The 23,406-nt window shown below is 46.3% G+C and overlaps 4 non-coding genes across 4 annotated transcripts; all 4 read left to right on the top strand.

Moving 5' to 3' along the window:
• The first annotated feature begins 2,142 nt into the window (after positions 1–2,142).
• On the top strand, positions 2,143–2,228 carry LOC147707680 (small nucleolar RNA SNORD103/SNORD85). Its single transcript, XR_015296789.1, has one exon. It is a non-coding gene; the product is annotated as a small nucleolar RNA SNORD103/SNORD85 (small nucleolar RNA).
• Positions 2,229–2,850: 622 nt separating this feature from the next.
• LOC147707679 (small nucleolar RNA SNORD50) lies at positions 2,851–2,918 on the top strand. The gene has a single exon (XR_015296818.1). It is a non-coding gene; the product is annotated as a small nucleolar RNA SNORD50 (small nucleolar RNA).
• Positions 2,919–6,808: 3,890 nt separating this feature from the next.
• On the top strand, positions 6,809–6,894 carry LOC147707678 (small nucleolar RNA SNORD103/SNORD85). Its single transcript, XR_015296788.1, has one exon. It is a non-coding gene; the product is annotated as a small nucleolar RNA SNORD103/SNORD85 (small nucleolar RNA).
• Positions 6,895–7,504: 610 nt separating this feature from the next.
• Positions 7,505–7,572, top strand: LOC147707677 (small nucleolar RNA SNORD50). The gene has a single exon (XR_015296817.1). It is a non-coding gene; the product is annotated as a small nucleolar RNA SNORD50 (small nucleolar RNA).
• The last annotated feature ends 15,834 nt before the right edge of the window (positions 7,573–23,406 follow it).

Below are 23,406 nucleotides of genomic sequence, written 5' to 3'. Positions count from 1 at the left end.
AAAGTGCCATTTCTTTCGATTCACAGCTTCAGTGTACTCGTGTCGTCTGCCAAATTCAGCTGGGATCGGCTCAGCTTCTGGTAAGTGTTCACATTTGTTTGGCCCTCATTACCCAATGAAATAAAACAGTGTTTCAAATGACTTTCTATCAATTTCTACCTAATGAGGATTGAAAACTCTGTGCCATTGTTTTCACTTAATGTTTTTCTTACCTGGATTTTGGAAAACTGCGGTAGGCGGTTGCACACTCTGCGACGTTGCCATGGTTAGGCCTACAGTATCTCCTTAGCTTTGTCTTCCACTTTGTCAAAATAACTGACACCAGTTTGCAATTTCTACAAAACTGTGCACAGTGCTGTTCATTTCTTATATCCTGATAGCTTTTAGGCCAGTAAAGAATACTTGAATATTTTCTTTGTTCCAATTTCAGTTAACGCTGGCCTTTTGTGACCAGTGAATGTTTTGTGTCCGCGATTTATCTGCTAAACCGAAAAGGACCACTGCATCTTCTCACCATGCGTGGGGACGTAACCGCATTCTATGTACTCTACGTCGGGCACAGCCGTTGCATGCTGTGATGGGTCAGCCTGACCTTGATTGACCAGCATGTTACTGCTTTGGCTAGCCTCATTTGAACAGTATGTTACATAGCCACAGCCCTCCTCCCTTTTTTGCTCTGCCCGGTAGTGTCTATCCTGCTCCAAATGTCTGCCGCCCACTGCACTAGCTCTGAAGCTGGTTCTTTTGGTTGGTCACTTCCATTAACTTTACACAACAGGACTCAAAACCGCTGCTATTCATTGCCAAAAATATCTGGTGATCTACACTTACAAGCAAATTGACCATTCAGAAAAAAAATCTGAGTCTTGTGGTGGGTTTGTAAAGTTGTTCTCTCATAGTTAACTCCTTCCATGCTGATGACAGAACGGTTCCGTCATCAGCTACGGGTGAGCTGTGCTGATGACGGAACCGTTCCGTCATGACTCCGCCCGCGCAAGGCGGAGTCAGCACAGGCGGAAAATACGCCCCGCACGGAAGGGGTTAAGTAAATGCTATAAAGCCATAAAACTGCCACAGAAGAATACAATAATTTTGTTTTGTTCACCAAAATAATTGCAGTGTTTGCATCCAAGGGGAAATATAATCACTAAACTGCATACTTAAACTTCTCTAGCCACTCGGATGAATTGTCATTTTGAGTTTTCCTCCTTTGCAGTTAACCCACTAACAAGTGTCAACCTTTCAGCGCAAGAGGCGATATTGTGCTGCATGTCCATTAGATTATGCTGCACCAAAGTCCGTACCATGGGACCAGATCCAAGACTGGGTGGGAATAATAGAGAGAAGAATGTAAGGATTGCACCCTTACTTCCACCCCTGCACCAGGCCTTCCTGAAGCATGGAGGCTACAAGACCCACCATGGTGCTCCCATGTAACCCCTGTACTCCATGACCTGTCTGTAATCTGCCTCTTGGTGCAATCAGACCCCAAGCCTTCAGAAGAGGGAGAAGGCCAAAGGGGAAAATGGCACACCCAGACATTGCCTTATGTGACTGATTTGTGTCGCAGTGCAGTTAAAACCGAGAACGCAATTTTGAAAGCGAGTGTTGATTGGCTGTTAGCACTGGCATGGGGCTTCTCTTGACTTTGTGAACCTCTGTAGTTGCTTATTGACTGGTGAGCTTTATGACCTGTCTGGTTTTTGGCATGTCAAACCACCAGATACTCTTTTCCATCCTTCACGATTAGGCTATTAGGGTCCAGTTAGTTCACAGCGTGTGCAAAGTAATTGAGCTTGAGTTTTCATGTTTAGCTTGTAGACTACATTTTTCAGAGGTACCTCCTGTAGGTGCTGCTCTTTTATCTGGTAAGCATTCAGCTCCCCTTCATTTGATACTCTGCTATTCCTTTCCCCCAGCCTTTGTGCCCTCGTCCAACTGAGTAGTGTGACTGACCTGTTTGTCAGTGTTCCCCATAATTCATCTTACTTCGAATTGCAGGTTGAGAGTACCTTTCAGTTGTTCCTGTGTGTCTTGATGGATTGTAGTGCCAATGTCTTAACCAGTGCTCATTCCTGCTTTTTGGTCAAATGTTGTGGTCCTCGTTCCTTGTCACCACTGACTGCTGCCTCTACAGGCTCCTCTGGCGATGATGATACACTTGCCCTCACTGAGAACGAGTGTTCAATAATGAGAAACCTATCATGTACTCATAAATCTGAGCTGGACAGACGCCCATGCATCATATTGCAGGCAGCTAAAAGTGACTTGGTGTTTTTGCAAGAGAGCTTCGTAAGTGGGGCTAAAGGAGGGACCGTGGAACTCTTCTCCTCTTGCAGGCTGTTAAGATTTGCTATACTTTTCAGCTCCGGTGAGGTAGAGACTCGAGTGGGTGAAGAATGATGTACTGTTTCTTTCAGGTTATCTTACTAAATAGTGCTTAGCATACTGTGCCTTCGCTTTTAGGAATGATGGCCCGAAGAATGCTGCTGTTATCTCGGCTACCCTCCAAAAAGGTGAGGAACTATTTTCAAGCAGGCGTCAGTTAGACTTTGTAGCTTAAATGTCTTTTATTGTGCAACTTGATGTCCTTCTTGCGTTGTCTTACTAAGACTTGGATCTTTGTATGCTGTGGGACCTATGTACATGCTATAGCTTAACTCTTGATATTGGGTGAACTTGTGAGGTCGGTGTTTTGTGGGCCATGCTATCTATTTGAAAAGACCGATTTGTCTGTAGTGCTTCTAAGAAGCACAGATGCATTGTCTGACCGAAGATGGTCATACAGATGCTGCATTCTAAAAGTATGCTTCGCTCCTCCACATGTGGTGTAAGGTTTAAAATCAGTCTGATTAATGATGAGACAATCCCGAACCTGACTTTATGAAGAGAACTCGTACGGATCTGACTCCTGAAATCAGATTGCCATTCCACATATGATTATTGCTTGCTGATTGCAACTAAAGTTGAGCATATTTATAGATCGGATATGGTGGTTCTTGTAAAAATGGGGCAATATTTAGATCTAAATTGAGCTTTTAAAGGATTATACACTTCATGCAGCGAAAATTGCTGCATGTTTTTCTTTGTACTCATCACATGTAGAAGCTATCAAATGGCCCCTGTGGTTTTCCATGCCAAGTAAATATATTGTGGGATTTAACTCTAGCACTTGTCCCAAATAATATGCACTCATTTGTATGAACAATCTTAGTTGATCTTTGTAAATCGTACAGGGTCCCTCAGTTACTGCTTCCACCAAACCTCCAAATTGAATGCTCCACAGAATGTCAAAAACTTGCAGTTCTCTTTTGTCACAGTCATACTCCCTATCTTTCAGCACCCCGTGAATTCCTGTTAATATCCTGTTGTATTCCTCGACACTATAGGCATGAATCAAACCATCGTCCAGGAAAGCTTGTACTGGATGGAGATTTTGAAATCTGTACATTAGCTTTGTAAAATAGTAGTCACGAATGTGGGTCGGCATGGTATACGCAAATATTTATAAGCACCAAATGGCGTAACAGAGGTAGTTAAGAATTGAGAATTGGCTTCAAGTATCATTTGATGAAGTGCTGCATTAAGTTCTATTGTAAAATAACCGGCATCCCTCAGCATGCCTATCATTTCCTGTATTTTGGAAATCGAATGATGTTCAGTAACTATATTCTTGGTGAGTGAGCGCCAACCTGCACACAATCTTATTTAGACACCCCTCCTTTTGCCCACTTTAGGACAGCGGAAATCAACTGTGCTACATCAACAGGCTTAATAATGTCTTGCACACATAAATCACCTAAAAGCTGCCTCGACTCACCCCTAAGATTGAGTTTCACATTTCCCTTCTTATGTTTGACAGGATGGCGCCTTTCTGCAAAATTGTGTGCTCAAACCGTTTGCTACAACCTACTTTGACAAAGAAAACCTCTCCAAAACAGTTCAAAATATGACACTCATCCATCCGCCCCATAAGAATCGATGGGCTATCTGTACCTGGTGCGGACCCTAATCTACCCTGATTAACCCATCCAATTAGGTCTCTACTGTCACTCGCTATGTAAACTTATGTGTAAGTACCACTGTCCTTAATCTCCTCAGCAGTCTTCATATAGCCGTAAGTAATGATACGTGCTCACCAAACACTTCATTTTTAATATATGAAGCCTTCAGGAGCTCATTTGCCGGAACTTCTGTAAAACTGTATTCCGATAAAATAGTTACAAGTAAACCCAAATCAGTCATAACTCTTTATCTACTGTTAACGCCAGTTTTGACATTCTTTCACTCACATGATTTATTTTCTCCTTTATGTGACTTACTCTCACTGAGTTATGTGCCTTAAACACACTTTTAAAAGTGTCCTGATATTTTGCACTTCTTTCCCACTGCTGGACCAGCGGAATTGCTTCCCTCGTGTCCTTGAACCACATCTTGAATAGATATCTCCCTCTCCCTTCCTTTTGTATATGACTTTTCTCTAACTCACAACATTGACAGTAGGGTGAATCAATTGTGCTCTTTCTTGCAATGGCCAGAGCAGGTAACATTAACTTCTCAAACCACTTGGCTGTTCATACATATTCTCTCAGGGGCTGGACTTTTGTCTACAGAGTAATCTTTTATGAAGATTATTAAAATAAGTATTCATCTCAATTTGGTCTCTGAGATCTTGGTCTGTGCAGTTTCCAAATTCACTGTGTAGCAGCCCGGAATCCTTAGTGCAGCCATATATTTGTCATTATTTTCCTGCTTTCCTTGTTTCTACTAAAAGTTATGCGCTTCTACTTCGAAACGTGATCCTCCTTAAAGTGCCATTTCTTTCGATTCACAGCTTCAGTGTACTCGTGTCGTCTGCCAAATTCAGCTGGGATCGGCTCAGCTTCTGGTAAGTGTTCACATTTGTTTGGCCCTCATTACCCAATGAAATAAAACAGTGTTTCAAATGACTTTCTATCAATTTCTACCTAATGAGGATTGAAAACTCTGTGCCATTGTTTTCACTTAATGTTTTTCTTACCTGGATTTTGGAAAACTGCGGTAGGCGGTTGCACACTCTGCGACGTTGCCATGGTTAGGCCTACAGTATCTCCTTAGCTTTATCTTCCACTTTGTCAAAATAACTGACACCAGTTTGCAATTTCTACAAAACTGTGCACAGTGCTGTTCATTTCTTATATCCTGATAGCTTTTAGGCCAGTAAAGAATACTTGAATATTTTCTTTGTTCCAATTTCAGTTAACGCTGGCCTTTTGTGACCAGTGAATGTTTTGTGTCCGCGATTTATCTGCTAAACCGAAAAGGACCACTGCATCTTCTCACCATGCGTGGGGACGTAACCGCATTCTATGTACTCTACGTCAGGCACAGCCGTTGCATGCTGTGATGGGTCAGCCTGACCTTGATTGACCAGCATGTTACTGCTTTGGCTAGCCTCATTTGAACAGTATGTTAGATAGCCACAGCCCTCCTCCCTTTTTTGCTCTGCCCGGTAGTGTCTATCCTGCTCCAAATGTCTGCCGCCCACTGCACTAGCTCTGAAGCTGGTTCTTTTGGTTGGTCACTTCCATTAACTTTACACAACAGGACTCAAAACCGCTGCTATTCATTGCCAAAAATATCTGGTGATCTACACTTACAAGCAAATTGACCATTCAGAAAAAAAATCTGAGTCTTGTGGTGGGTTTGTAAAGTTGTTCTCTCATAGTTAAGTAAATGCTATAAAGCCATAAAACTGCCACAGAAGAATACAATAATTTTCTTTTGTTCACCAAAATAATTGCAGTGTTTGCATCCAAGGGGAAATATAATCACTAAACTGCATACTTAAACTTCTCTAGCCACTCGGATGAATTGTCATTTTGAGTTTTCCTCCTTTGCAGTTAACCCACTAACAAGTGTCAACCTTTCAGCGCAAGAGGCGATATTGTGCTGCATGTCCATTAGATTATGCTGCACCAAAGTCCGTACCATGGGACCAGATCCAAGACTGGGTGGGAATAATAGAGAGAAGAATGTAAGGATTGCACCCTTACTTCCACCCCTGCACCAGGCCTTCCTGAAGCATGGAGGCTACAAGACCCACCATGGTGCTCCCATGTAACCCCTGTACTCCATGACCTGTCTGTAATCTGCCTCTTGGTGCAATCAGACCCCAAGCCTTCAGAAGAGGGAGAAGGCCAAAGGGGAAAATGGCACACCCAGACATTGCCTTATGTGACTGATTTGTGTCGCAGTGCAGTTAAAACCGAGAACGCAATTTTGAAAGCGAGTGTTGATTGGCTGTTAGCACGGGCATGGGGCTTCTCTTGACTTTGTGAACCTCTGTAGTTGCTTATTGACTGGTGAGCTTTATGACCTGTCTGGTTTTTGGCATGTCAAACCACCAGATACTCTTTTCCATCCTTCACGATTAGGCTATTAGGGTCCAGTTAGTTCACAGCGTGTGCAAAGTAATTGAGCTTGAGTTTTCATGTTTAGCTTGTAGGCTACATTTTTCAGAGGTACCTCCTGTAGGTGCTGCTCTTTTATCTGGTAAGCATTCAGCTCCCCTTCATTTGATACTCTGCTATTCCTTTCCCCCAGCCTTTGTGCCCTCGTCCAACTGAGTAGTGTGACTGACCTGTTTGTCAGTGCTCCCCATAATTCATCTTACTTCGAAGTGCATGTTGAGAGTACCTTTCAGTTGTTCCTGTGTGTCTTGATGGATTGTAGTGCCAATGTCTTAACCAGTGCTCATTCCTGCTTTTTGGTCAAATGTTGTGGTCCTCGTTCCTTGTCACCACTGACTGCTGCCTCTACAGGCTCCTCTGGCGATGATGATACACTTGCCCTCACTGAGAACGAGTGTTCAATAATGAGAAACCTATCATGTACTCATAAATCTGAGCTGGACAGACGCCCATGCATCATATTGCAGGCAGCTAAAAGTGACTTGGTGTTTTTGCAAGAGAGCTTCGTAAGTGGGGCTAAAGGAGGGACCGTGGAACTCTTCTCCTCTTGCAGGCTGTTAAGATTTGCTATACTTTTCAGCTCCGGTGAGGTAGAGACTCGAGTGGGTGAAGAATGATGTACTGTTTCTTTCTAAATAGTGCTTAACATACTGTGCCTTCGCTTTTAGGAATGATGGCCCGAAGAATGCTGCTGTTATCTCGGCTACCCTCCAAAAAGGTGAGGAACTATTTTCAAGCAGGCGTCAGTTAGACTTTGTAGCTTAAATGTCTTTTATTGTGCAACTTGATGTCCTTCTTGCGTTGTCTTACTAAGACTTGGATCTTTGTATGCTGTGGGGCCTATGTACATGCTATAGCTTAACTCTTGATATTGGGTGAACTTGTGAGGTCGGTGTTTTGTGGGCCATGCTATCTATTTGAAAAGACCGATTTGTCTGTAGTGCTTCTAAGAAGCACAGATGCATTGTCTGACCGAAGATGGTCATACAGATGTTGCATTCTAAAAGTATGCTTCGCTCCTCCACATGTGGTGTAAGGTTTAAAATCAGTCTGATTAATGATGAGACAATCCCGAACCTGACTTTATGAAGAGAACTCGTACGGATCTGACTCCTGAAATCAGATTGCCATTCCACATATGATTATTGCTTGCTGATTGCATATTTATAGATCGGATATGGTGGTTCTTGTAAAAATGGGGCAATATTTAGATCTAAATTGAGCTTTTAAAGGATGATACACTTCATGCAGCGAAAATTGCTGCATGTTTTTCTTTGTACTCATCACATTTAGAACTTATCAAATGGCCCCTGTGGTTTTCCATGCGAAGTAAATATATTGTGGGATTTAACTCGAGCACTTGTCCCAAATAATATTCACTCATTCGTATGAACGATCTTAGTTGATCTTTGTAAATCGTACAAGGTCCCTCAGTTACTGCTTTCACCAAACCACCAAATTGAATGCTCCACAGAATGTCAAAAACTTGCAGTTCTCTTTTGTCACAGTCATACTCCCTATCATTCAGCACCCCGTGAATTCCTGTTAATATCCTGTTGTATTCCTCGATACTATTGGCATGAATCAAACTATCGTCCTGGAAAGCTTGTACTGGCTGGAGATTTTGAAATCTGTACATTAGCTTTGTAAAATAGTAGTCACGAATGTGGGTCGGCATGGTATACGCAAATATTTATAAGCACCAAATGGCGTAACAGAGGTAGTTCAGATTTGAGAATTGGCTTCAAGTATCATTTGATAAAGTGCTGCATTAAGTTGTATAGTTGTAAAATAACCGGCATCCCTCAGCTTGCCTACCATTTCCTGTATTTTGGAAATCGAATGATGTTCAGTAACTATATTCTTGGTGAGTGAGCGCCAACCTGCACACAATCTTATTTAGACACCCCTCCTTTTGCCCACTTTAGGAAAGCGGAAATCAACTGTGCTACATCAACAGGCCTAATAATCTCTTGCACACATAAATCACCTAAAAGCTGCCTTGACTCACCCCTAGGATTGAGTTTCGCATTTCCCTTCTTGTGTCTGACAGGATGGCGCCTTTCTGCAAAATTGTGTGCTCAAACCGTTTGCTACAACCTACTTTGACAAAGAAAACCTCTCCAAAAAAGTTCAAAATATGACTCATCCATCCGCCCCATCAGAATCGATGGGGTATCTGTACCTGGTGCTGTCCCTAATCTACCCCAATTAACCCATCCAATTAGGTCTCTACTGTCACTCGCTACGTAACCTTTTGTGTAAGTACCCCTGTCCTTAATCTCCTAAGCAGTCTTCATATAGCCGTAAGTAATGATCCGTGCTCACCAAACACTTCACTTTTAATATATGAAGCCTTCGGGAGTATATTTGCCAGAACTTCTATAAAGCTGTATTCCGATACAATAGTTACAAGTAAACCCAAATCAGTCATAACTCTTTATGTTCGAGGCATGTGGGCTGCTGAATTCATATCTGTGCATAGATCGCCGCCTAGTTTTGGGTCCAGATGATTGCACATTGTTGTCCTGGAAGAGTCTTCGAAGTATCACGAGATAGGTGGCTCCTCCCCTGGACTACAGTGCGCATGGGCATCGACTCCATCCTCAGATTGTTTTTTTCCGCCATTGGGTTCGGATGCATATTGGTTCACTCAAGTCGGAATCTATATAAAGTTTTCCTAAGGCTAAAAGGCCTTCAGTTTTTCGTCGGTATAGTCTTGCGTTCGGTGCCTAGTTCTTTCCAGCTCAGTTCCGAGCCGGATTCCAGGAGAGCCGCGTGCTAGACGCCAGAGGCCTTATCGTCGAACCATCATTAAACGGAGCCCGTTCAAGAGATGTCCCGTGTGCAACTCCAAGTACCCCCATATTGACGTCCACCCGGTGTGCAACAAGTGTCTGTCGCCGGATCATGATGAAGCCAGCTGCATGGCTTGTTCCCGTTTTCAATCCAAGAAGACACTTCTGCATCGACGTGCTGTGCGCAAGGAAGCCCAGCAGACTGCACTGGAGCCTGTGGACATCTTCGATGCCGGGGATGACGAAGGAGCAGACCGGGAGGTTCGAGAGAACCTGTCTAATCCTGCGTCGGAGGTCGACTCCAACTACGACGCGGATGTTTAAATGCTCGAAGCGGAAGAAGTCGTCTACGAGGTAGGGGACGACGACGGGGCCTTTGGGGCCATGGAAGATAGCTCGAGCGAAGAGCTAAGCACACAAACTGACATTAAGGCCGAAACGCTTCATAAGGCTCAGGTCGAGGGATCGCCACTAGGCCTTACCCAAGATCTTCCAATAAGTTCTACGGCCCCGCCTTCGGACATATCTAATGAGCCGCAAACTGCAAAACCGAAAGTGACAGCTCCGGTCTCGACGCAAGCAAAAGCACTGGTGACTACATCAAAACCGAAAATGCGTATTGCTTTGGTCGGCTCGAAGTCTTCGGACCTGTCGGCACCGACGAAGCAGAAGAGCGTTATCGACCCGAAGAAACCACTCAAGGGCGTCGAGACGAAGTCTAGCACGCAGAAGGCTAAGGTCAAGGCACTCGACCCGAACAAATCGGCGCCGAAGACAGTCTACGCCGACAATGGACTCGGTGATCCGAAGGTTCTCGAGCCTCCGCGTCGACAAGACAAGGCCAAGAGCAGAAGGACCCACGAGTCCACGCCTGGTGGTGCCTCGAGGGATCCCGTCGAGTCGACGCAGCCGTCCGCCTCCTTCTCGAAGCAGGTGGCAGACTCCCTGAAGCACATCAAGGACAAAGCCTCAAGTGTCGGGCCTAAAGATCCTCCACCTTCGAAGCCTGCCGATAAACCTCAGAAGACATCGATGCCCATTCACTTCACGCTGCCGCCGAAAGTGGTGCCGAAGGCTTTCGCCCCTAAAATGGCCACCGCCGTGCCCAAGAAGGTGTCCTCGGTGCCGAAGTCGACAACTGTGGTCCCGGCCATAAAGCATCGACAATCCTCGTTGGAAGAGCAACAGGAACAGTTTATCGATGCCGAGACAGGCAGACTTTCTCTTTATAAGCGGAAAATCGCCCCGGAACACCCAATGGAGTCCTATAAAATTCCACTGAAGAACAAAAAAGATTCTTCTTCCAACACCTGTGCTTGTGGAACCTATATCTCCTCGTGGCCATGATGTCTCACCCACTTATTCAGATGTGGACACTGGGGAAGGTGATAATGATGAATACAGCTATCCTGTGGACACTGATCCAGATGATACAAATGAACCCTGGGCAGATGCTGCTGACCCAGGTGATCCTCACTCTGCCCCAGACATTCAAGTGTATGCTGTAAAAACGTCGCCTAACGAGGATTCGGCAGCGTTTAATACCCTCATTTAAAGGGCTGCTAAGAATCATGACGTCCAGCTACATGCTGACCCCATTAAAGTAGACTTTCTTTTTTACACCTTTTCCGCCTCAGAGAGGACTGTCAAGACTCTGCCTATGTTGAAGGGTGTCTTGAAGCATGCTGGGGAAATCTTTAAGGAGCCTACAAGAGCCAGGGTGATAAACCCCAGAATTGAAAAGAAGTACAAACCGGCACCTGGAGACCCTACTTGCATTAAGGGACAGTTGCCATTGGACTCTCTGGTTGTTTCTAATGCCCGGAAGAAGGCTAATTCACAAACCACGGGTGATGCTCCTCCCCCAGATAAGGAATCTATGGTGTTTGAGGCATCAGGAAAAAGGGTGGCAGCTCAAGCGGCCAATATCTGGCGCATTTCAAACACTCAGGCGCTTCTAGCCAGGTATAACAGGGCCCATTACGACACACTTGAGACCCTGTTACAGCACCTGCCAGATGAATACAAAAAGGCAGCTGAGATGCTCATCCAAGAAGGGAAGCTCATATCAAATGCTTCTATTAAATGTGCACTGGACGCAGCAGACACCGCGGCCAGAGCTGTTAACACTAGTGTCATGCTGAGACGACATGCCTGGCTCAGAATCTCCGGGTTCAAGCCAGAGATACAGACCACCATTTTAAATCAAACAGTAAACCCTGACCATCTATTTGGATCAGAGGTGGACACCACCTTGGAAAAAATCAAGAAAGACATTGAGACTGCAAAGTCCATGGGGGCTCTACAGTCGCAGCAGTTCAGGGGTGGTTCTTTTCGTTACTCAAGCAATAGAGGTGTTTCCAGAGGCCAGCTTTCCCAAAACACACAGTACTATAAGGGCGGCACGCAGACCACATACACCAAACAAAGTAGAGGTGGATATCGTGGAAACAGCGCCAAAGGCAGAGGTTGTGGAAACAACCACTCCAGATCCTCAGCCACTAACAAACAGTGACGCCTTGTCACTGCCCCCTGACCACACAACACCGGTCGGGGGGAGACTTCAACAGTTCCTGCCAGTCTGGAAGTCCATCACCACAGACAGGTGGGTCACACAGCTTATCCAGTACGGTTATTGTCTGGAGTGAACATCCACTCCACCCAACATACCCCCAAGACACCGTCCTATGTCCACCGAGCATTTGCACTTATTGCAGCAGGAGGTACTCGTAATGCTGCAAAAAGGGGCAATCGAGCTCGTGCCTGTGGAAGAAAGAGGCACAGGAGTTTACTCACTGTACTTCTTGATACCAAAAAAGGACGGGTCCCTCAGACCCATCCTGGACCTCAGACCCCTCAATCAGTACATTCTGTCGGAGCACTTTCCCATGCTAACACTGCAGCAAGTCCTACCGTTGCTCAGTCAGGGGGATTTTCTCGCAACTTTAGATCTAAAGGATGCGTATTTTCATATTCCGCTGCACCCGTCACACAAAAAATACCTCCGGTTCACCATCCACAACAAGCATTACCAGTTCAAGGTTCTACCTTTCGGAGTCACCACGGCATCCAGGGTGGTTTACAAAGTGCCTGGCGACGGTGGCGGCACACCTAAGGAGACAGAATATTCACGTGTACCCTTATCTGGACGACTGGCTAATCCAGGCAAATTCAGCCCAGCAGTACGCCGCCCACATGTCCCACACCATTCACCTTCACGATCTGGGATTCTCACTGACTTACCCAAAGTCCCACCTGCAACCCGCCTACATACGGCAGTATCTTGGTGCGACAAACACTCTGGCAGCCACAGCACAGCCAAATTCAGTGAGGGTCAGCAGCATTCAATCGCTGATACAGAAATTCAGACCTCAACACTCGCTTCCAGCACGAGTGTTCATGCAGTTGATAGGCATGATGGCCTCCTGCATCTCTATAGTCCCGCACGCGAGACTACATATGCGTCCGCTTCAGGAGTGCTTAGCAAGTCAGTGGACAGTTGAAAGACCTAGTGTTGGTAACCGGTCGTGCATACAACTCTCTGCATTGGTGGAATCCACAAAACCTTTGCAAGGGACGACTGTTCCAGGAGCCTGTGCCACAGATCATTCTGACGACGGACGCTTCTCTCCAGGGTTGGGGAGCTCATGTACTCCACTACACAGTGCAGGGACTATGGACGCCACAGCAAAGGAAGATGCACATCCATGTTCTAGAACTGATGGCTATCTTCATGGCAATGAAAGCATTCAAGGTACATCTGTGCAACAAGGTCGTGTTGATCCGGACGGACAACATGACGGCCATGTACTACATCCAAAAGCAGGGAGGTACTCACTCTCCACAGTTGTCCCATCTGGCTCAGAGCATGTGGAAGTGGGCCATTCAAAGGAATATCTTCCTCATGGCGGAACACCTCCCGGGCAAGGACAATCAAATGGCGGAACTGCTCAGCAGGTACAGCCACCAAATGCACGAGTGGGAGATATATCCATCAGTACTCCACCCGTACTTCCTAAGGTGGGGTCATCCAGAGATAGACCTGTTCGCCACAAAGGAAAACGCCAAATGCCGAAGCTTTGCCGCCAGGTTTCCACACCCACAGTCGCAGGACAATGCGATATGGATGAATGGTCAGGCAAATTTGCGTACGCTTTTCCCCCAGCACCTCTAATACCGCTGGTGGCACGCAAGCTGAAGCAGCACTCGATGACTCTCATCCTGGTTGCTCCGACGTGGTCACGCCAACCATGGTACACCACGTTTCTGGAACTGTCCGTGGTACCGCATCAAAAGCTGCACCTCACACCCAGGCTTTTGACGCAGAGCCATGGAGACATTCAGCATCCAGATCCGCAACCGCTCAATCTGGCGATCTGGCTCCTGAGGTCTTCGAGTTTGGCTATCTCAACTTACCTCCTGACTGTATGGACATAATCAAGGAGGCAAGGAAGCCCACCACCAGAGCATGCTATGCGGCGAAATGGAAGCGGTTTGTCATTTATTGTGCAGACCACAACATTAACCCGCTGGATGCATCTATTCAGAACATCATTTGTTATCTCTTACATCTGTACAAATGTAATCTGGCTATGCTTCCATTCGTATACATCTATCCGCAATGGCTGCTTATCTCCAAAACAGACAGCACCTCTCCCTTTTCAGAGTGCCTGCCATTAAAGCTTTTCTGGAAGGACTCAAACGAGTCATTCCTCTGCGGACCCCACCAGCTCCTGGATGGAACCTAAATGTGGTCCTCACCAGGCTGATGGGTCCCCCTTTCTAGCCACTGCATTCATGCGATATTCAGTTGTTAACATGGAAAGTGGCTTTCCTTATAGCGATTACGTCGCTACGACGAGTTAGGGAACTCCAGGCACTAACTATCCAAGAGCCATTTATTCAGATTCATTCCAACAGGGTGGTGCTTCGCACTAACCCTAAGTTCCTTCCTAAGGTAGTTTCTCAGTTCCATATCAACCAGACTATAGAACTGCCTGTGTTCTTCCAAAATCCAGAGTCGGTTGCGGAGAGGATGCTCCACACGCTTGACGTCAAGAGGGCCTTAATGTATTACATTGATAGGACCAAAGATTTTCGGAAGACAAAACAACTATTTGTTGCTTTTTCGCCACAACACAAGGGCAACCCCATTTCCAAGGCTGGTATAGCCAGGTGGATCGTTAAGTGTATTCAGATCTGCCATCAGAAAGCCAAGCGCACTCTAACCATTCCACCGCGGGCCCACTCCACCCGGAAGTTGGGGGCCTCCATGGCTTTCCTTGGAAATATTCCTTTGGAAGACATATGTAGAGCAGCCACATGGTCTACCACACACACATTTACAAAACTCTACTGTGTTGATGTGCACTTCAAACAGCAGGCAGCTGTAGGGCAGGCTGTTCTGAAAACACTTTTCCAAACTGCTGCAGCTGGCACAGGCGACTGCCGTTAATGGAGGGACTGCTATGTTTTCTATGCACAGATATGAATTCAGCAGCCCACATGCCTCGAACCGAATATGCTACTTACCAGTATGCATCTGTTCTTGGCATGTAGGGCTGCTGACATTCATATCGCCTGCCCTCCTCCCCGGCGCCTGTAGCGGCTGCAGCGTTCACACATACTTCTAGCATGGTCATCATTCACAGAGTTTCACTCCATCTTTGCCACAATGGCTAAAAACAATCTGAGGATGGAGTCGATGCCCATGCGCACTATAGTCCAGGGGAGGAGCCACCTATCTCGTGATACTTCGAAGACTCTTCCAGGACAACAATGTGCAATCATCCGGACCCAACACTAGGCGGCGATCTGAATGTCAGCAGCCCTACATGCCAAGAACAGATGCATACTGGTAAGTAGCATATTCGATGCTGGACAGCTGCTCCACCAAAACCCAGACCTATAAACAGTCGCCAGGAACTGTGATTTGCTTCATGTTTGCAATTGCGAATACATTCCTTTGAGGTCTAGAGTACGTTTTAGAAAGGATTAGTAATAACGCTTGAACTATGTGCTTTGGGAGTACCCAATCTCAAAGTGCGGCAGCACAATCTTGATTGGAGGTGGCATTTAATTAGGCCAGAAGACTGTCCTGTTCTGTTGGGTAATGTAGGAGTGTGATGCCTAGGATTAGTTTTTATCATTAAGCTAACTGTTTGCCATACCCTAAGAGCATGGTGTTAAATTTTTTTACTGCCATTGTTTCTTAAATATAATCAAAAATCCTCAAACGATTTGTGGTACTTTTAATTAGTAGACTTGCATAAATATGTTTACATTTTCTGAAAGTTCCTTGGATGTGTAGTATTCTTAGTCCCTTCTTTTTATAATAATAATTTTTCTCTATGGTGTTGCTTGATGAAGTCTTGATATCTGGGGTCAAAAATAAAGTAATGATACTGATGTAGGATCTCCAGTAATGTACTTAGTTGCAGATTTTAATTTGAAGGCCCACTTTTTAGGTTTCGCCTCGCGATCCGCTGCGCAGCAGCGTTCGCGCAGGCGAAATCTTTTGAGAACAGTCTGGGGCTTTGTTCTGCCTCTCTGTTCCATTGGCTAGCTCCATAAATGGAGGCTAGCCATTGGAACAGAGATGCGTCACTCATTCCCCGAGCAGATTCGTGGGCGTTCCGGCGATTTTTACTCATCCCGCCCATTTTTGTGCGTCATGTGGCGGTGAGCGGTTGTTTTTGGGTTTTTTTCGTATCTGCATGTTGGTTTCATTTCCAACGTGTGCTTTGCAGGGGTGGGCTCCGCGATTTCACTTTCCAAGAGTTGCTAGCAGGTAAGCAGCAGATTTTACTACTTTTTTTTTATCCCGTTCCCGCCCGCCCCCATCCCATCCAATCCCCCCCCCCCCCCCCATCTGCTGTCTGTGGTCTGTGTGCCCGTCCCCCCTCCCGCTGTCAGTGAGCCCGTCCCCCCTCCCGCTGTCAGTGAGCCCGTCCCCCCTCCCGCTGTCAGTGAGCCCGTCCCCCCTCCCGCTGTCAGTGAGCCCGTCCCCCCTCCCGCTGTCAGTGAGCCCGTCCCCCCTCCTGCTGTCCATGAGCCTGTCCCCCCTCCTGCTGTCCATGAGCCTGTCCCCCCTCCTGCTGTCCATGAGCCTGTCTCCCCTCCTGCTGTCCATGAGCCTGTCCCCCCTCCTGCTGTCCGTGAGCCCGTCCCCCCCTTCCCGCTGTCCGTGAGCCCGCCCCCCCCCCCTCCCGCTGTCCGTGTGCCCGTCCCCCCTCCCGCTGTCCGTGAGCCCGTCCCCCCTCCCGCTGTCCGCTCTCGCCCACCCCTCCCTCTGCTCAGCTCTCCTCCGTCCGCTCCGTTGCATCACCCCCATACGTCTCGTGCCTTCTGAAGGTGCCGAGGTCTGCTGAACTGGGTCACGGGTGGCATGCCATTTCAGGATGAATCGGGGGGTGGGGGAGTTAAGTTGCGTGTTTGCATTCATTCCTTCTGTTTATCCTATGTGTCGAGTAAGAGGGTTCTCTTTTCGTACTCGCAAGGCATCGGGTATCTTTCTATGCATGATTAACGGTGCTGAATTCCCAATAAGACTACGTACATGTCCTGACGCCTCTCCGCTGCCTCGCCGTTTGAGCACTCGACAAGTATCAGATGCAGTGTTACTATGCAGGGGAGCGGTCCACCCCACGTCATCACTCAGTAAACTTTTCATCTTCTAAATTTCAGTCTGACGCACTTCAGCTGGCCCACAGGCCTGACATGCGCAGTTAAGAAGAATGCTATTCCTCACCGGCCAACCACAGGCCTGACATCAGACTTCATAAAGGTCTGACAGCCCCCGTTTAATCAATGCCCATAATAGGTATAACCAATGTCCCTTGGACGCTTGGCCAGAGCCCTCTGCAGCCATGAATGGAGCTTTCTGCCACCCTCATGAGGGACCCCTACTGTCATTTCCGGAGCTTGTAATCATCCGCCCATCCCCCCGCCGCACCCCGCAATCTGTATTAGCCACGTACAGTCCGGTCTGATACCCTCTACAGGCTGCACCCAGCCTCTTGGAAGCCGAACCCAAGCCAGGGTGTTATAAAAGCGCAGCGGTGCCCGTTGACTGCACGCCCTTTAGGCCTCCGGCCTCTGTGTGGCGGAGAGGTTCTGGCATCGCAAGGGCTCCTGTCTGCTTGTGTTGGCAGGGCCGGTCCTAGCCATGGGCGGTATGGGCAGCTGCCCATGGCCTCACCGCCGGCCCCGCAGTTGCGGGAATAAATAAATGATGATGGGGAAAAGTGCTGCGCAGTGAGCACAGCACTCGCGCAGGGGCCGGGCCGCAGGCTGCAGGCAGTAACTAACTAAGGCAGGGAAGGAGGCCTGGGAGAAGTCAATGTTCCGGTTATGAAGGCAGTGGGAGAACAGTGATCTGAGGTGCTAGGACAGGCACGTCCAGCTCTGGTATTAAAGATAGGGGCATAGAATGCGAGGCCCCTAGGACAGGCTAATCCAGTCTTTATTATGAACGATGGCTGGAGCTGAAGGTAGAGAGGGCCGGTTGCTTCAGCTGAGCTCTGGTATTAAAGGTTCAGATTTATTTCTACATGAATGCAATCTTCCGTCCAATAATATTGAGTGTGTTTATTTTGCAGACAGTTACCAGGCCTCATTCTCCACACTCTGTTGCACGTGGCCCCGAGGACGAAGTGCCTGACTGAATACATCGCTCACTTACTTGCCTGCCTCGCCTCTGACTTGACATTGGGGACATCTGTTACCGTCTCTGATGCTTGTGCGAACAATTGGCATTTCTGTGATATTCAATTCAAGGGTGTCTGCTGGCTGCAAAGAAAGTGCAAGAGGAGACTTCTAAGAGCTCTGTATTCATTCAGCCATTATTCATTAGGCATCACTGCCCCCTGGCCCCCCTCTCTCTTTCTCTTACTTCACCTAGGGTCTCTGCGTCCCATCTTTGAGCTGAGCCTGCTGCTACTTTTTAGTCTGCACCTCCTGCACAATACAGGGAACAACACTGTCTGCGCATGCGCGCAAAGACGCCTGCACGCCCCCCACCACCTAGCTTGGTTGGTGGTGGTGCGTGCCCTGGTGGTGACGTGACGCCGGCATCGCCGGCCTTGAATCTTCCTCATGCAGGTGACAGTGGGTCCCAGGGTCGTCAATCTGGTAGTGCGCGAAAGCGCTACCAATGACGGCCCTGGACATGATTTTATGGCCAGCCCCCGCTCAGTGTGACACACTCAACTGATGCCAAATAACTAAGATCAAAAATCCTGCGAAGTCACTTTCTGTGATGTCACTTGGAGGGGCCTCACATCTTCCCTTTCGCCCGGGGCCTCAGAAGGCCTAGGACCGGCACTGTGTGTTGGGCTGTAGACCTGATTTCCTCGCAGTTCCCCTGTAGGTCTGTGAGAACAGTCTTTGTCTCCGGTCGTATTTAGTCCTGATTTGGACCCTTTACAGACCTGTCCTTGATCATTTAGTTGGGTATTAGCTGCCAGCCCCAGAATAACAGAGAGGATGTTTGGTTGTCAACTAAGACTGTGGGTTATCCTAGCCCCCGGCCGATAGTAGTAGAAGTAGCTTCAAAGAGACACCCCTGTCAGACAGTTCTCTGCTTTAACATGGCACCAACTAAGCAAATAGTAAACAAAACGGAAGGATTTTTATCTTTTCTGGAACAAATTTAGCAAGGGGCTTATCTTTGCTTTCGTTCACCTGTGAAACATTTATCAGATTATGATAATTGAAAACTGTCTTGGGTATTTGGTTACACAAAACAATGTTTTAAAATTTTTTGTCGACGGTGTTCGCAAATAGAAATAAGCTTAAAAGTAGTGAACTCATTATACATGGTTTGGGACCTGAGTGCGCACATTTAATAGAAGTTGATACTTTATCACTAATCACAGCGTGGAGTGATCTCATACTTCATTACTTTACTACCACTCAGAATAAGATCACACTTTGAAACTCCTAAAACTAGCTTGTACTTTTCCTCTGCACAGAACAAGCGGGTAATGAGCTATTAAGTACTGTATGGCTCTGACATTTTCTAATCCATATGCACATGCACTGTGATGCCTGCAGGAGGCGTAGTCTCCTTTCAGTGCACGTACACAACTTCTTAAGAGGTTGATTATATTTTTAGATCTGCGGCAGCAGCCATGGCCTTTTCTTCTTCATGCTGCTGTCGCTTTGGCGAGTGTACTTTAATGTAGTCCACATGTCTCCAGAACTGCTCACTTCTTTGCATAACTTTGGATGGAAAATATTTAAAGATGCCCGTGACGCCAGTTTGGTAGCAGCAGTGTTAGTGTGGGCTAAATGCAGAACTCGGTGTCTGACACTTACACCGGTTGTTGGAAACTTGCGTCCCCTGTCGCGGCAGATGTTTCCCATGCCGTTGAGTGTGCAAGTACCCACTCAAAGGTTTGATCCGACACGGACTAAGAATCTTATTTCCTCAAACATGGAGTAGGCTCATGTATTTCTCGTCACTTTGCTGCTTTCTGCAACCTCTCACTGAACTCCCTCCACCTTGCCACCAACTTTTTTGCACTCCTTCTTGAGCCTTGCTCTACTCATAAACCCTCTGGTACTTCAGAGTTAGGTGCGTCCTGTATAACCTCCAATTCACGTGTAAAGGTGCTATGATTGTGAGTTGCCTCACCCTTTTATGCGCAGGGATTATTAAAGCGAGGCTCTACTACTGCTGGCCAGTGGATTTTTGTGGGAAGCGGTGGTCAAGGAGTGGGTGGATAAACCTTTATGTTAAATTTGTGACTTTGTGTACACACTTCTTATATTCTTTCCATGAGACAGTCGAAAGCATTTAAAGTGATTTTCAGTCCGTAGAATAGACTGCACTTTTTTGTAATGTTCAGGTTAGCACTGTTGTGGTTCTGCTACAGTAGTTTGTAAAAAGAGGTTGTACATTTTGTATATTGCCTATTCCTTCTGCATTTTCATTTGTTATACTTTTTAGGTTTCGCCTGGCGTGTGTGTGTGTGTGTGAGCTCTGTGTGGGTCTGTGTGTTTTTGTGTGGCATTTGCGAGAGATTAAACTATTGGCATTGTAAATGACAATGCCATCTATTTATCTGTTTTCAAAACCAACACATAAATAAAAAATTTGACATTTACAATGCCAATATTTCTAACTTTAGCGAAGGTGACACCGTTGCTTTGTAAATGCTTGTTAGAAATTGGTGTCTGATTCCTTGAGTGTCTTGTGAATTTCTTCTAAAATGGTTTTGGTGCTGTTTAAATGCTTTACATGTGGTCCTTTGTGTTAGCCTTGCTGCTCAGAGCCACAGCTAGCCAGGGTTGAGCTAGAGGGTGTAGTAAACGAAACCTACTGGTCCTAAATTGGTTGGTAAGTGTATTACACGGTGAGGTATCACAACCACTCCATATAATACACCCCATTTCCTCACATGTATGTACAATGCAACTTATGCAATCATCTTCAGGCAAATTTAACATTTCTGAAGTGGGATCAGTAGAAGTTCCGAAATATTAATAAGCAAGGACTGAGTTATGAGGCCTATGCTGTTGTACAGTCCCAGATTGTTGGCCTTCCCTAGATTTAAAATAAAACTGCAGATTAACTCTTTCACTGTCGACACTTGTATGCTGCATGAAAAGTATAGATTTTTCGTCAGTTTAACTTTTTTTGATACAGTACTTGATTGTTTTTTTTTCTTCTTCAAATTGCAGGTTGAAGGACCAGTGTAGAAGTCTTGTCCCAGGTATAATTGTAATCTTATCTGTAATGGTCTGTTCAGTGATGAAACTAACCCGAACCTTGAATGCGTGATGAAACCTTTTAGTAGGGATTGTAAAGGTGGGCTTGGTTTACAATCCCCTGAATCCCCGCCCCCGGTTTGGTTTTTTAACTTTCTGTTATGCATCTGTTCATTATGGTGCAGTGGCAACTTGTTTTATCTTCAATCGCCACCTAACATGATGCACACTAAGTGGAATTTGCGAGCCTATACCGTCTGGGTGTTTCACTTGTGAGTCTCCTGAATAAGCTACTGCTGCTTAGCCACTAAGCATGTTTAGAGCCTCAACTACAAACTTGGCTTTATCCTAGAGGGTTCATACTAGCTGAATAATTAAAACATGGTGAAGGTGCTTTTATATGACTTAAGACCAAGGGTGGCTGTCAATAGGTATGTGCATGCCAATTTGCCTGCCTGCTAACTGAGAATGTGTTACTTTCAGGTACCTTAGATGAGATGGCAAGACCTGAGGAGTTGGCGTTTACTACCAGAGGAAGTTTAAGGAATAAGAATTTGATTGACCTGATCTGGTGACTGTTTTGGATATTTACACTGATGTATTCAATAAAAGTTTGCTTTGAATTTGTTTGGGTGCATCATTGTGTTGAAAGGCTCTGATCTCCGATTGGTCCGTGTTATAAAAAAGATTATGCTGTCATAACTACATCTTTTGATGTCTTGGTTGGCAGCAAGCTGTGAAGTGTAAATTGGGACTAAATTATGCAGTTATTGAACACCTTTGAAGGCCTGCTTAGGTAGCTGTGTACCTGAGCTACATACAGAGAATTTCAGAGAGCTTCTATGGTATAGATGGCCATTTGTGATCGACCACGATGAGACCACAGATTGGAACTGCAATGGTTGAGTCTCCAGTTAGCCAGACTCTGATGCTTGTTCACTTTTATTCTTCAAAAGCACTCTGGTTTTGCAGCGTGGATCTTTCTGGATTCACTATGCTGTGCATTATTCCGCGGTCTTGTGGTTGGGTCCGGAATCGTCGTCTTTTCTTTGTTTTTTAGGTCTCGCCTATCCCATTCCGCAAGGAATGGATAGGGGAGAATAATAGGAGGCAAAATAAGTTCTCAAACCTTCAGGCGGATTTCAAACAGTTCACTTGAACACAAGCACGCGCTTTTCCCCCACAGGCTTTTTAGTACCATTTGCCCCTGCCTCCGAGAGCTTTAAAGGGATCCTCGCATTGCTGGCCTAATTACTTTCACTTTCGCAGTGATGTTCTCAGTTAGCCGCCTCTGTGCTTTCAACCTTGTGTACTTCACATTTGTCCATTGACACAGGCATTTGTCCATTCTTGAAAGCACTCCAGAGACTGCGTGCCAAGCGCAGCTGAAGTCTGTTTTTTTTCGGGAACTGTATAAATACCGCCAGAATGTTCCCGTTCGCATCTCGGCAGGGCACCTCCACTGGTTCGGTTACTGTCCCTTCCCAGGCTTACTTGTATATTTGTGCATCGCCATTTGAGTTGACAATTCAGGGCTCGCTAAATCAGTCCCTTAATCATGGCCTCTTAACCCGACGTGCCAAAGGACCACTGCGTGGATAAAAAGCCACCACATACTGATGCAATAATTATTTATTTTTTTAGTTAAATAAAGTGTTTGTGTAAAGCTCCGTATAACTTCGTCAGCTTTCTTTAAATCTCATTCATATTACGATTACGTCACGTCTGTTTCAGTTTTTGTCATTTGTACGTCCTCATGGTGTTGTCGACAGTCGTATGGGTACCTTTTCCTAGGGTTCTGTTCTTTACCTACTCTCAGTAATATGGTGTTCGCGGCATGTGGGCTGCTGAATTCATATATCTGCATAGATCGCCGCATAGTGTTGGGTCCGGATGATTGCACATTAATGTCCTGGAAGAGTCTTCGAAGTATCACGAGATAGGTGGCTCCTCCCCTGGACTACAGTGCGCATGGGCATCCTCTCCATCCTCAGATTGTTTTTTTCCGCCATTGGGTTCGGATGTAATTTCGTAACTCGGAGTTCGGAATCGATTACAAACTTTCTAAAAGGCCAAAAAGCCTTCGGGGGCATCTGTATTGTTATTCGATCGGTGCCAACAACTTTATTCCTGTTGCTTTCTACTCAGGACGTCGAATCGGGCCGCGTGGCCTTTTCAACACCAACGGACCGACCGTCAATGGAACGAAGTCCATTCAAAAGATGTCCCAACTGTAACTCCAAATATCCACACATAGATAAACACCCTGTGTGTAACAAGTGTTTATCTCCAGAACACAATGAAGCCGACTGCTTAGCTTGTGCATGATCGAAGAAAACACTTCGGATTCGACGAGCAGCGAGGCAGACAATGCAGAAGCCAGTGCCTGACCCGGAGAATATCTTTGAAGACGACGAAGAGGTCATCAAAGCTGAAAACTC

This window comes from Lissotriton vulgaris, chromosome 6 (genome assembly GCF_964263255.1).
Source record: "Lissotriton vulgaris chromosome 6, aLisVul1.2, whole genome shotgun sequence".
NCBI lineage: Eukaryota > Metazoa > Chordata > Amphibia > Caudata > Salamandridae > Lissotriton > Lissotriton vulgaris.
Note: the sequence above shows the minus strand (reverse complement) of the source record. Positions and strands in the feature narration are given on the sequence as shown.